General features: G+C 40.4%; 1 protein-coding gene across 12 annotated transcripts in view; it reads left to right on the forward strand.

The window, feature by feature from the left end:
- The first annotated feature begins 234 nt into the window (after positions 1-234).
- Positions 235-12,132, forward strand: part of LINGO1 (leucine rich repeat and Ig domain containing 1) — a 490,648-nt gene continuing 478,750 nt past the window's right edge. For 4 of the 12 annotated variants that reach the window (XM_056572727.1, XM_056572728.1, XM_056572725.1 and 1 more), the window contains exon 1: positions 303-1,093. The gene's annotated coding sequence lies outside the window, so the exon portion shown is untranslated. Of the gene's footprint in view, positions 1,094-12,132 lie in introns of all 12 variants that reach the window. The other 8 variants (XR_008892542.1, XR_008892541.1, XR_008892543.1 and 5 more) reach the window with 4 other exon arrangements.

Below are 12,132 nucleotides of genomic sequence, written 5' to 3' on the forward strand. Positions count from 1 at the left end.
ATGAACTACACTAACTTTACAGCCCCTGTAGCTTAGTCAAATACAGTGTTTTATACACAGTAGCCTAGATTTATCAAACTTTGCGAGAGAATTTCCCGCAGCAACCAATCACAGCTCACCTAACGAGCTGAGGTAAAGTGAAACCTGAGCCACGATTGGTTGCTCTGGGAAATTCACTCCATTTTTTTCTCTCACACAGTTTGATAAATCTCTCCAGTTGTTGCAAAACTACAATTCCCAGCATGCCCGGACAGCCGAAGGCTGTCCGGGCATGCTGGGAGTTGTAGTTTTGCAACAGTAGTTTTGGAAAACACTGTGTTAAGGTGAACAGTATAGGAAATAAAGGACCTAGTTGTTATAGGGCCATGCCTCCCATGACTACAGAGCCTTTCAGGTCAGGAAGCTGTCTCCCTGTAGCCGGGTAAATGCACTGTTTATCAGGCAATGCCCTGAGGAAGACAAGGCCCAGAAGACATGGGAGCTGAGGACTAGAGAATGCACACGGTGATGAAACACAACATCTCTGCAGTCAGCAGTTGCTGGGAGGGGCAGCTGGACCAGTCTGCCAGATAGAGGATAAGATAGGGAGGGAGTAGAGACTCTGGATCAGACGAGCCTTCCTCCTCCTCCTCCTCCTCTTCACAAGGACACAGAGTCACCAGCTCCTGCTCCAGGGGACCCCAATACCCACAATCAGGGGCACAGAGCTGTGGAGATGCTGAGGAGATCCATGTGATCCAGCCCTGCTCCTCCCCCGCCATCACCTGGAGAGGGAAGAAGGATTGGACAGGCTCTGGGGATGAGTGCAGGCGGGAGAGCCGTGTGTGCCCCACTCCGGCCTCACTCATAGCCCCTGTCCTGCCCTCACTCATAGCCCCTGTGCCAGGATCCGCCGTCGGGCTGTCTGCCATGGACTGGGCTGGTTACAGGCTCTGCGGGTACGAGGGATGCTGCTCCTGAATTACGTCTGTGGACCGGGGCTGCGCACACAAGTCTAGGAGACATAGCTCCAGCTCAGCACTGTATACAGCCCGATGTCCTATATACCCCGCCCGACCTGACACACCGGAGCCTCATGGAGACAGGATACAAGGTGAGACTGCGTGTGGGACTATATACAGCAGTATTTATGTGGGACTATATACAGCAATTTATGTGGGACTATATATATATATATATATATATATATATACAGCAATATATGTGGGACTATATACAGCAGTATTTATGTGGGACTATATACAGCAGTATTTATGTGTGACTATATATATACAGCAATATATGTGGGACTATATATATATATACAGCAATATATGTGTGACTATATACAGCAATATATGTGTGACTATATACAGCAATATATGTGTGACTATATATATACAGCAATATATGTGTGACTATATACAGCAATATATGTGTGACTATATACAGCAATATATGTGTGACTATATACAGCAATATATGTGTGACTATATATATACAGCAATATTTGTGTGTGACTATATACATCAATATATGTGTGTGACTATATACAACTATATGTGTGTAACTATATACAAGGACTTCATGTGTGACTATATACAGGGGTTTATATATGTGTGTGTATGACTATATACGGGGTATATATATATATATATATATATATATATATATATATATATAGATGACTTCAGGGCCATATGTTTGACTATATACAGGGTTGTGTAAAGGAATTATTACAGGGCTATATGTGTAACTATATACAGGAACATGTGTGACTATATACAGGGGTATGTTTGACTATATACATGGGGATATGTGTGACTATATACATGGGTATGTTTGACTATATACATGGGGATATGTGTGACTATATACAGGGGTATGTTTGACTATATATATGGGGATATGTGTGTGACAAAGGAAGTATGTGTGATTATATACAAGGGTATATATGTGACTGTATACAACAGTATGTCAATGTGATCTATCAGAAATCTAATGTCTGTCTTAATTCATTTTTCTCTCTCTCCATCTCTGCTAATTATTAAAAAAAAACACCTTTGCGTGTGTGCACAGCCACTATAAATCTATCTATCTCTATCTATCTATCTATCCATCTATATCATATCTATCTATATCATATCTATCTATCTCTATCTATCTATCTATCTATCTATCTATCCATCTATATCATATCTATCTATATCATATCTATCTATCTATCCATCTATATCATATCTATCTATATCATATCTATCTATCTATCTATCTCTATCTATCTCATATCTATCTATATCATATCTATCTATATCATATCTATCTATCTCTATCTATCTATATCATATCTATCTATATCATATCTATCTATCTCTATCTATCTATCTATCTATCTCTATCATATCTATCTATATCATATCTATCTATCTCTATCTATCTATCTATCTATCTATCTATATCATATCTATCTATATCATATCTATCTATCTCATATCTATCTATATCATATCTATCTATATCATATCTATCTATCTCTATCTATCTATATCATATCTATCTATATCATATCTATCTATCTCTATCTATCTATCTATCTATCTCTATCATATCTATCTATATCATATCTATCTATCTCTATCTATCTATCTATCTATATCATATCTATCTATAACATATCTATCTATCTCTATCTATCTATATCATATCTATCTCATATCTATCTATCTATATGATATCTATCTCATATCTATCTATCTATCTATCTCATATCTATCTATCTATCTATCTATATGATATCTATCTATATCATATCTATCTCATATCTATCTATCTTATAAATATAATCTATCTGTCTATTTATCTACCTACGTACCTACCTAATATCCATTGTCTTCCTCCTATCTATCTTCTATCTATCTATCTATCTATCTATCTATCTATCACATATATATCATCTATCTAATCCTTTAGTACAGGTCTATACTATTTGACAGTGACCCCGGCCCCATCCATTAGTACTATGATGCCCAGTGCTGTGTATATAGGTGTGTGTGTAATTTGTATATTGCAGCCTATATCACTGTGCTTGTACAGACTTTGGCTTGGGATAGCTGACTATAAATGTAATGTCTCATGTATCACTGTGCTGCTGTGCGCCAGAGCTTTTTGCCAGAAATAGTATCCAATGGATGTCTGTAAGGTAACAGCTGGAATGAAAGCTAAAGAATAACTGCATATTGATACTTATTTACAATGTCGCCTCCATGTTGAAAAATAAAGATCTGTATTTACTAACATTTATCCTTATTCTGGGCCATAGGTTTGATGTTGATCTCTGATCTAGGTTTATCATCTGCTTGTACGTCATAAGATGGGTAATAGATGCTTCTTGTGTTATGGACTGGACCATAGGCTTCGTACTGGCATCATTTTTGGTGTTGACATGGTGGGTTTATCATTTTTGGTGCTGACATGGTGGGTTTATCATTTTTGGTGCTGACATGGTGGGTTTATCATTTTTGGTGTTGACATGGTGGGTTTATCATTTTTGGTGTTGACATGGTGGGTTTATCATTTTTGGTGTTGACATGGTGGGTTTATCATTTTTGGTGTTGACATGGTGGGTTTATAATTTTTGGTGTTGACATGGTGGGTTTATCATTTTTGGTGTTGACATGGTGGGTTTATCATTTTTGGTGTTGACATGGTGGGTTTATCATTTTTGGTGTTGACATGGTGGGTTTATAATTTTTGGTGTTGACATGGTGGGTTTATAATTTTTGGTGTTGACATGGTGGGTTTATCATTTTTGGTGCTGACATGGTGGGTTTATCATTTTTGGTGTTGACATGGTGGGTTTATCATTTTTGGTGTTGACATGGTGGGTTTATCATTTTTGGTGTTGACATGGTGGGTTTATCATTTTTGGTGTTGACATGGTGGGTTTATAATTTTTGGTGTTGACATGGTGGGTTTATCATTTTTGGTGTTGACATGGTGGGTTTATCATTTTTGGTGTTGACATGGTGGGTTTATCATTTTTGGTGTTGACATGGTGGGTTTATAATTTTTGGTGTTGACATGGTGGGTTTATCATTTTTGGTGTTGACATGGTGGGTTTATAATTTTTGGTGTTGACATGGTGGGTTTATCATTTTTGGTGTTGACATGGTGGGTTTATCATTTTTGGTGTTGACATGGTGGGTTTATCATTTTTGGTGTTGACATGGTGGGTTTATAATTTTTGGTGTTGACATGGTGGGTTTATCATTTTTGGTGTTGACATGGTGGGTTTATCATTTGCTTGTACGTCATGTGATGTTCTTATGTTCTTCGCTGGCTACATTTTGTGGTGTTGACATGGTAGGTTTATCATCCATTGTACTGGACCATAGGCTTAGTAAATATGACTGAATCATGTGATGTTGACATCTGGGGTGGCTTTTTCCTTCAAGGGCCACATCTTGTACCCAGGAGATGAGAAGGGCCGCCCATCATCCTATACTGGGCCTCAGACTTGTCCTCATAGATGTAACCTTGTGCTGGACATCTCTGGTTGCTTTATAAGTCAAGCTCATATGCTGGTCACAATACAGGTAACCGTGTCCCATCTTCTCTAATAATGATATGGTGCATCCATTACATGTAGGTTCTGGCCAAGCAACAGTACATACAATGTTTTATAGATATGGTGTAGTATCCGCTCAGATCATCGCCCCTGGCTCCCATGCTTGGACTGGAGGGTGGCGTGCCCTTCCCAACGAACAGCAATATAGAAAAGTATCTAGCACCAGGAAGGCAGGTAAAATTCCTCTTAGCCTATGCATTTCGGGCTGTGGTGCCCTTAGTCATGGCATTACTAAGGGCGCCACAGCCCGAAACGCGTAGGATACTACGTTCCTGTGTATCCTATTTTTATTGATGGAATTTTACCGGCCTTCCTGGTGCTGGATACTTTTCTATACAATGTTTTATAGGTTTTCCTACAAGTATCTTTGAGAGGCCGGATGTCAGAGAACTGCTTTCGTGCATGGCGTTGGTTCTTCTGTCCCTCTGTACCTTTTGACCCGTCTTCTTACATTGCCTTCTCCATATCATCTCTACCGTGAGTTATGTCAGGCTCTGACTTTCCATGTAGCATTTTCATCCTCAGTTCTTCAGTTTAATCTGCTTTCAAACCTGATTTGTGTCACTGTCCCTTCTCTTTTCTCCTTGTCTCATTTGCTTCTGTTTTGTTATGTTATCTCTCACATTTCTTTGGCTCTTCCTTTTTGTCATTTCCCCTTTGGCCTTTGTCCCCAGGTTCTGTAATGCCAATGCTGCCAGTGCTGGTATAAAGAAACAAATCCTTCTAGACAATTTACTAGATTGGACAGGACCCAGTTTTTGCCCCAGTGCCCCCATCCTCAGACCAGTTATTTGTGATTCCTTTCTACAGTAAATCATTTTAATTACCATATTTGTTGCCAAGGTGCATTATTTATAGTACCGAGGCCTTCATTTCCTAGCAAATCTATGTGATAGTTTGCTGTCACCCACGCTAAAGAGAAGTATATCCAGGAATTTGTGTATATTGTACCTTTTAGTATACACTGGCCCCTCAAGTTACAATATTAATTGGTGCCAATATGTTGTGTAGCATCCTGTGTCCATTTTTTCTTAACGCTGGACAGGGGAACGCAGCAAGATGCGTTCCCTTGTCTGGTGCCGGTCCATCCATCCGGAGTCTAAACTAGCCGGGTGATTGTGAACTGTCTCATTCAAATCAATGGGATCAGTTCTGCTTTCAGTTTCCCTCCACTTCACGCTGGAGGGAAACGCCACCAGGCACCTGATATATGTAAAGGAGGCCTAAGCCAAAACTAGGGGTGGAAAATGCAGAGAGAAACGTATAATGGAAAGATTTGCTTGTTATGGCTCACATTCTTACCCAATGCTGCCATGTGAAAGTGGGCTAAATAAGGAAGCTTAGGTAGAGAGAGTTGGGTTTTATTCTGCATTCTTTATGTCTACACCATTGTTCCCCAACTACAAGTCCCAGCACGCTGGGAGTTGTAGTTTTGAAACAGCTATAGATACACTGTTTGGTAAACACTGCCCTAACATTTTCTGAAAACACTTATGGGGGTATTTATCAATAATGGTCTTGGCTAGATCATTTTGGTTGTTTGTCTAGATGCATTTTTTTTAGCGGTGCTGCTCCAAATTTATCAGATTGTTGCAATGACCATGATAAATTTTGCGCAGATCTGCACCCAGATCATTTTCTACCGCTGCTTTAAAGGGGTTCGCCGGTGCTTAGACATCTTATCCCCTATGCAAAGGATAGGGGATAAGATGCCTGATCGTGGGGGTCCCGCCGCTGTGGACCCCCGTGATCTTGCATGCAGCACCCCAGTTAAAATCAGTCCCCGTAGCATGTTCGCTCCGGGTCTGATTATGTCACGCCTCCGCCCCCGTGTGACGTCACGTTCCGCCCCTCAATGCAATCCTATGGGAGGGGGCGTGACATCTGCCACGCCTCCGCCCCCGTGTGACATCATGTTCCGCCCCTCAATGCAAGCCTATTGGAGGGGGCGTGACAGCTGTCACGCCTCCGCCCCCGTGTGACGTCACATTCTGCCCCTCAATGCAAGCCTATGGGAGGGGGCGTGACAGCTGTCACGCCCCCTCCCATAGGCTTGCATTGAGGGGCGGAGTGTGACATCACATGCTGCCTGCCCCGTGGTCGCCGGTAATCAGACTCGGAGCGAACATGCTCTGGGGAGTGATTTTAACTGGGGTGCTGCGTGCAAGATTACGGGGGTTCCTTTGGATAGGGGATAAGATGTCTAAGCGCCGGACTACCCCTTTAAGATCATGTCTACCCTGCTTCTGTGGAGCTTGGTTGTCTGTGTGTTTGGCTTTATTTGTTATAGTTTAAATTTTAAGGCAAATTAATGTCTAAAAGAAGGTCTGCAAAGAGAGTCTCCCTCACATCTGAATTGTGGTTTTCCTTGCCGCAGGACAGGAAAAAAAAAATGATGGAGATGGAGGTTTTAGTTGAACAGATTTTTTCTTTTTTTTTTTTTTACCTTTACTTTTTATATTTTGTTATCATCACTTTGTCGGATATTTTTTTTAAACTTGGACACAGGAAATTGTTAGATTTTGGCCATTGCTAACAATCTTATTGTTTCTTACATCTTTACCATTCCTTTAGCGTACCTTAAAAAATATACAGTATCTGATATTGCCATTTGCCATTTTTTTTAATGTGTAACTTTTTATGTCTTTAAACATTCTTATTCTCTACCTTATTCCCTCTCTTTCACTCTGGCTGATGATTTTTGATTTTTTGCAAACAGACAGGAGTAGTAAGTAATCTTTTTTAGACCGGGTCAGGAGGTGGTCTTGTTTTTCGGGCAAAATTTGTACAAAAATAAAAATTGCAGATAATAAATTTGTGACCACTGCATCCATCACTTTAAAATGGGTCTAGCAACACCAAAAGGTCAAAATGACGGATTTTAGAACTTGGCTTTCAGATTTTGGGAAAACAGGATAACAAACCATGTCAAGCTGTTATAGTGACAGCTATAGTAAAGTAACCCCTCTCCCTCTTACTCACACACTGTGCCATCAATAGGCTGAATGGTAAATCTAACTATGGTAAATAAATCCCCCCTTGTTCCCAAATGATGCCATATCTCGGGTTTACCTTTTAAGTTTCTGGGAGAGCTAGGTAACAACCCCACATCTGTAATAGAGAAGGCTGATTTCTAAATTTACCTAAATACTGTAAATCTACCTCTGCTCCTGCTCAAGATTTGCTTTCCAGGAACCTGGGAAAGCTGAATAACATTTTAAGCAGCGGATGGCTAAATCTATCTAAATAAATACCTGCGGAATTCCGCGCAGTGAACTATACCATTAGTGTGAATGAGTCTCCCGCAAGACCCGTTCACACTGCGGAATTTCAGCGGCATGAGTACTGCATAGCCATCAATGGTGACAGCGCAGTGCCCTGCGGTCCTACCACTGAAGTATCTTCGGTGGCGCCCACCTGACGGAATCTCGCAGAATTCCGCGAGCAGAGAGAGCGGAGATTCCGCAGTGTGAACGTACCCTAACTCTCTCCCAATTTTGCCAAAGCTGGGCTGGTTGTTTAATGCTGCCTATATATATATTTGCATTATAAACAAATAAATAAAAACAGCAGGAGTTTCACATCTGCATTATGGCATTCATTTATAATGGAAGCCATAATACATCCCCTTATAGACCACTAGCACCCATCAGACCCTATTAACTTACAGTGAGCTCTGTCAGGTGTCCTATGTGTTGACAATATTATCCAGGATTAGGGTGCGTTCACACGGCCGTCTGTCCCTTTTTTTATCCCCGTTTCGGTTCCGTTCTTGCAGGCTGTAATCAGATTAAACACGGTTTAAAAAAAATCTCATTCATGTCAATGGGATTTTTTTACAATCCGTTTGCACCCGTCTGCACTCATTGCCGTTTTTTGGACGGCAGAAAAAACGGCACATGCAGTATTTTTTCTTCCGTCAAAAAAACAGAAGAAAAACTGGATACAGTAAATTTTACATTGAAGTCTATGGAAAACGGATGAGTCTTTAATGTCACCCGTTTGTATGTGTTTTTTCAATCCGTTTTTGATCCGTTTTTACTTCTGAGCATGCTCAGAACAAAAAAACATTTTTTTTGTTTATTAACTGAACAATAATGGATCCAAATGGATCCAAACGAATAACATCCGTTTGCATCCGTTATTGTCCTTTTTTTTTTTTTTAAGTCCGTTTTCATTTTTGATGGGAGAAGAACAGGACGGGTCTAGACAGCCGTGAGAACGCAGCCTTAGAGAAACAAAACGAATTTCTTTAAAAAATAGCACCGCACCTGTCTTCAGTTTGTGTGTGGTATTGCAGCCCAGTGCCATTGAACTGAATGAAGCCACATTGTAATACCACACACAACCTAAAGACAGTGTGTGGTGCTGTTTTTTGTTTATTTATTTAAAAACTATAAAAAAATGTATAGTGACATATACTGCGGCGTATAATCAGTGGGCCTGTTGATTTTAATAAAACGATTGTACTCTTATAGTGTCTTTTGGTCCATTTCTGCACCAAAACTTTAATTTTATGGGACACCCAAGTGTGGTTTGTTGCTCTTTTGAGTTCTGCCAAATAAATGTATATGTGTGAGCAATGGATGTAGTCTCTACTTGACTACATTCAACTTCAAAAATCACCCAACTCAATGGGTCCATTGTGAGTATACTGCGGTATACATCGTCATACCTGCTCTAGGTCCTGCGCCATTGTCCATACTAGTTCATAGACCAGTGTTTCCCAACCAGGGTGCATCCAGCTGTTGCAAAACTACAACTTTTTTTTTTTTTTTAATCAACTGGTGCCAGAAAGTTAAAAAGATTTGTAAATTACTTCTATTAAAAAATCTTAATCCTTCCAGTACTTATTAGCTGCTGAATACTACAGAGTAAATGGTTTTCTTTTTGGAACACAGAGCTCTCTGCTGACATCATGACCACAGTGCTCTCTGCTGACATCTCTGTCCATTTTAGGAACTGTCCAGAGCAGAATATGTTTGCTATGGGGATTTTCTTCTACTCTGGACAGTTCTTAAAATGGACAGAGATGTCAGCAGAGAGCACGGTGGTCATGATGTCAGCAGAGAGCTCGGTGTTCCAAAAAGAAAACCATTTCCTCTGTAGTATTCAGCAGCTAATAAGTACTGGAAGGATTAAGATTTTTTAAAAGAAGTAATTTACAAATCTGTTTAACTTTCTGGCACCAGTTGATTTAAAAAAAAAAAAAAGTTTTCCACAGGAGTACCCCTTTAATGCTTTTTAAGGTGTAGGGTCTATTTAAACATTCTCTTAACATACCTTTTAATATCTGCTGCTCACGTGGTGGTATTACTGCTCTCACAGGCTATGTTCACATGGTGGAATTTCCATGCAGAATTCCGCAAAAGAAATCTGCTGTCATTTTGTGTCTATTGATTTCAATGGGATTCTGCAGTCCCATTCAATCAGCGGAATTTCTGCCACGGAAATTCTGCTTTCCGCATTCCACAAAAGTACTAGATCAGTCTTATATTTAGCGGAATTCCGCGGCAGAATCCCATAGAAGTCAACGGGGCTTGAACTTTGGCAGTATTCTGTGTTCTGAGAACTCCGAAATTCCGCTGCAATACTGCCGGATTTTGTAGAGTTCCGATTCATCTTGCTGAGATTTTTTTTGTGGAATTGTGCAAATTCCACCGTGTGAACATAACCACAGAGTGTCTGGATACCAACTTAAAGATTCCTGTACTCTAGGGAGAGGCTGTTCTCACTGAGATACTGAAATTGCTGGACAGCTCCACTACTGAGATCATTGCCTAAGTCAGTGTTACCCAAACAGGGTGCCTCCAGCTGTTACAAAACTGCAGTTCCCAGCAAGCCCAGGCAGCCTTTGATTGTCTCGGCATGATGGGATTTGTAGTTTTTAACAGCTGGAGGATCCCTGGTTTAAAAACATGGCCTAGATCCTTGTCTCCTAAAGGATGTGTCCCCTAAACTACTAATAAGAGCCTGAAACATTTCTAATCTTTGTAGATTAATTGATTGTAATATGTTAACATTCAGTTTTAATACATTATAATGGGGGCAGTCATATTTCCTAAAGTGCTTTTAACAGTATTTAGTCATATGTTTTAATGCAAGCCCCATGGACATAGACAAAATAAACATCTACAGTCCCTGTTCTTCTTGTAAGCATGCTTTGTGACCTGTATAAAGGTCAATCTACAGGGGAAGGGTGGTTGACCTGCTATTATTTTATTTATACTTTCATTGTAAGGGCCCATTCAAACTAAGGAATCAGTTTGCACTAAGACCGCTTGGACATTCGCCATCTCCTTTAATAACAATGCATTTATGTGAGAATTCTGCCAAAAAAAAATTAATTAGAATTTCTGCAGTATAAATTCTGCAGTGTGCACGGTGCAGCAGAATCCCATTGACAACAAAGAGAGGCTGCTGCATCTGAATTCCCAGGTGGAATTTTCTTTGTAGTGTGAATGGCCCCCCATGCTGTTCTGATCATTTTCCTGCTGACTCCTTCTTATCATTACAGACAGAACAGGAAGCCTCAGTTTTGTTAAGGCCTAGTGGTCAGACTGAAAACTGCAAGATTTTAGAATTATTTTAAAAATATAAATAGTAAAATGGGAAATTAGAAAAAAAAAATCACCAAAAATTCTTTAAAAAATTATGTTTAACATAAAAACTTGATTTCAACAATAGGCTATTTTTTGATGACACATTCCCTTTAAGATTCTAGGAAGAAATGCCAGCGAGGTATAGCGGATCCCAGATTTATTAAATGGCTAAAAACAGGAACGGTAAATACAGGGTTACGCGTTTCAGGCGTGTAACAGAACGCCCTTAGTCAAAGGGCGACTAAGGGCGTTCTGTTACACGCCTGAAACGCGTAACCCTGTATTTACCGTTCCTGTTTTTATCCATTTAATAAATCTGGGATCCGCTATACCTCGCTGGCATTTCTTCCTTGTTTCTGTATTCGGTGCTGCCATACACCTGCCGTGCGTTGGTTTTGGGAGGATGGTCCGGTGGTAGCTGATCAGCTCGTACTTTACCTTTAAGATTCTAGTCTTGCTTTGTTCATTGGCTAGACCTCTGGGTTTCCTTGGTAAGGTTGGCATTTCCACTTCCTCCCAGCAATATAATTCTGCCATGCTGCTGTTACCTGTCTGTGTACCAATCTCTGGTTAAAGGGGTACTGCAGTCTAGAGATCGCTCCATGCACAAGGAGAGCTGGGCGCTGTGCAGGAGATCGTGTTGGGTGTGACCACTGCAGAGGGGATAAGTTGTCCTACACTGCAGTACTCCTTTAAGTATTGACCATGCTTCTGTCTTACCTATTACCTACATCTATACTATACCTATAGTGACCTATGGCTGATGTCAGACCACACTTGTCTCCACCATATGGCTAATACCTTTGTACTGACCTCTGCTGATCACTGACTATGGCTTGTTTCTTGAATGCTGCCTGTATGCATTGTATGCATTGTTACTCCAAATTACTGACCCCAGACCATTACAATGAGGATACTTCTCTC

Source organism: Hyla sarda, chromosome 4 (assembly GCF_029499605.1).
Source record: "Hyla sarda isolate aHylSar1 chromosome 4, aHylSar1.hap1, whole genome shotgun sequence".
Taxonomy (NCBI): Eukaryota; Metazoa; Chordata; class Amphibia; order Anura; family Hylidae; genus Hyla; species Hyla sarda.